Here is a 3,390-nt window from a genome sequence, read left to right as displayed (position 1 = left end):
CGCTGGTGGCACTATTGCTTTCTAGGCGCTCTTCGTGCATAGTGTGGGCAGCGGCAGCCTCCCCCGCCCTAGAACTCTCCAGACGCGATGCACGACCCATAGCTACGTCCCACGGTATGGTCTGTAGCGGTTCTGGCAGTGAGGTTCCTGCACGGGCAGACGGACGCAACGAGTCAATAAAATTTCTATCCGCCGCACTGAACGACACTTCAGATCCGGAATCCTCACTGCTCGAAATCTCTATGACGTCGGCCATCCCAAAACCCTAAAACCCAAATCAGTTAGCTCACACAAGATCTAACCTATCCCTATATCAGTCAGTGCCCAAGAACATCAACAACACTCAACCCATAAAATACCAAAACACGAACAAACGCACTCAAACCCAGATTTGACCATCTAGAAAATCCCTAAAAACCCCAATTCTGTCAAACACAGCAACCCATCCCCAAAACCACTCTCACACCCTCACAGCACGTCAACGAAGAACATTTCACAGGAACACCCAAAACCTAAAATTTCGCCATGGCAGACATCCAATGAAACAGGGATATAAGTCAGAATACCAACCTCAACGATGGAGTCTCTGATAGCAGTGTGAGCACTTGTCTTCGGGGCCGGGGGTCGTCGGTTCTTCCACGTACGAAAACTCGGCAATATCGCCTCAGCCTTCTTCTCCGATCTCAGATGCAGAGAGCTTCAAGATGACGAGTACGGTTCAAAGTTTAGAGCAAAGTGTCAAATATGCCAACTTCCCCCCTTTTATGTCAATGTCAAACAGTCCTACGCCGTCCATTAAAAAATGACATCGTGTGTCAGCCGTACACGTGTCCCAAGACTCCAATTACTCTCCGGATTAACCGAGGCGTCGCCTCTGTTACAAAATCCATCATTACTCAACATTAATGGCGAGGAGACGGCTAGGCGGAGGAGACACGCCTCCGCACGCTAACCCTTTAGGGGTTCGCCACATGTCAACCACCATCGGATGAAACGTCTAGTAGAAGCCACCACTTTTGGGAAGAAGACGCCAATCGTCGGCGGTATCTGCTGAGCGAAACCCCGCTAGCGGAACTTCTCCCTTGTCACTTTCCAAGTGTTGAAGTCCGCTGAGCGAAACCCCGCTAGCGGAACTTCCCCCTTTGTCACTTTCCTAGTGTCGAAGTCTGCTGAGCCAATCCCCGCTAGAAGAACTTCCACTCGTCAACTTGCAAGGGGCAGCCTCAGCTACACGTGACACTGCCGGTAGAACCCCCTCCATCTTGCAAACCCCGTGCGTTGCTGAGAGCAACTCCCCTCAATAACTACCACCAAACACGTCTACGCGACGCTGTTTCCTACTACATCCAGCGGGAGTATCCGCCAGCGGCGAATCCCGAGGCTATGCCTCACTCTGACAACGACTGCCACGCGGCGTTACGGTCAGATCGTCCCTACGGGACACGGGGACTTATCAATAGTCTACGACGACCCTAATCAGGTATGTTGACCCCCGTCACCCGGGTACTAAGATTGGGCTCGCTACCCAACACTCTCTGCTTCGCGCAGCTTCCCCTCAACAAACAATTTGCCAACCATCCGGAGGTCCGTCTTGGCTAGGGAGTGGGGGACTCCCTGGCGGGCCTGACAGGGGCCCACCCGAAAGGGTATAAAGCATTCGCTCAGTAAATCCATAGTTGACAACGCACTAACGCTAATTATGCTGTTGCAAGTCTAGCGGAAGTAAGGCTTCACACCGCCGATCAACTCCCCAACCAAGATTGCCCTCCTTGACTGGGGACTTGGGGGACTTGTACCTACATGTGCCAGAACGAGCATAATTAGCTATAATGAGCCACGTTCATGGTACCGCCAGAGGTACCGACTCCTACCAAGGGGGTAACCTGCGAAGGCACGGCCAGGCGGGCTACCGCTCGAGCCCTAGACCGCCCCTAGATCACCGCTGACGCGCCGCCACGCGCCGCGTCAAGATAGCATCAGAAGCTCCAGACGCTGGGAATCGAAGCACATTAGTCCCACATCGGAAACAAGAAGAGGATCAATCTCTTCCTCACCTATAAAAGGTCCTCTCCTCTTTCCTCATTAATTACGCAATTACTAATCATTTATTGTTATGCTGCCCATATACAGTGACTGACTTAGGCATCGGAGAAGTGAAGATCGCCCAGCGCGGTCTCCCTCTGACGCCCTGTCTCTCGTGTTGCAGCAAACGGAGGTCATCTAATCCTCGGAGTAGCGGTCCGCCCACCGGACCGGTGTTAAGCGAAGAATCGGCTACCGCCTGACCTAAGCATTAACACAAAGGATACTATATTACACTATAGAACCTCTCTAAAAAGAGGAATAAACTATAAATATAAGGCTGCAGAAAAATTGATATTTCAAGTCTCTAATCAAAGTTTCCACTTAAAGGAAACTAACACTGAAAACTTGTTGATTCCATGAATGAGAAGATGGAATTGTTGTCAGATTGAGTGCACTTTCTGCCCCTTCCCTTAACTACATTGTTTAATAATTGGAAATAGTGTGTTATGTGTATTATTTTGCCAGAACTTTACATATCACTTTATAACCTTTACTATTTTTGACCACTTCATTATTCACATATTACACTTTATTTTGAAGACTGAAAATAGTAATGTTCCAATTAGTTGGATCAAATGTGAATAGAAATTTCCGAAATTATCCACCAATAAGGTTCACAGAAAGCATAAGTACATATAGTTGTCCCCAATATAAACCCTCTATAAAACAGGTTTATTGAGAAAGGTCTATAACAACTGAGTGGAAAGATACAGTTGTTTTCAGGTTGTTCAGACGAGCAGACGAAAGAAATAAAAAAATCCAACCCAAAGTAGTTATTTATTTAAATAATTTCAAACTCAGAAAGCCATAGTTCCAACTCTCACTTACATTACTAAAAACCATTCAAATATGGATACTCACCTTGAGGCTTATACAAAGGGAACTAATAGATGTCTCAATTAAGCATTTTTCAGCCTCATTTTGACATATCAAAACCTGTAATAGCAATTCCATGAACAAAAGACTAATGTCAAACTCCTAGAGAAACAACCTTAACAAGCTAGGTAACAAAATTCTTTTTCCAGAATTTCCGAGTTTTATGTGTTCACTGACAATTTTAAATTCCTGTAAGCTGTAGCTTAAACTATGAAGTCTGTAGATTAACTTTTCAGGTGAAGACTACATTTCAGAACCTAGCAAAAAAAGTTGTTCCTACCATATGGCATGAATACTCAAAAGTATGTTTCCACAAGAACAATATTAAAACAAAAATGGAGAGGAACTGCGTAGGATGTTTCCACTTTATTAGCTCTAACTTCCACCTTTTATATGCCTTTTTAACTCTGAAATTCTTCATCCCTACTT

This window comes from Rosa chinensis, chromosome 1 (genome assembly GCF_002994745.2).
Source record: "Rosa chinensis cultivar Old Blush chromosome 1, RchiOBHm-V2, whole genome shotgun sequence".
Lineage (NCBI taxonomy): Eukaryota > Viridiplantae > Streptophyta > Magnoliopsida > Rosales > Rosaceae > Rosa > Rosa chinensis.
Note: the sequence above shows the minus strand (reverse complement) of the source record.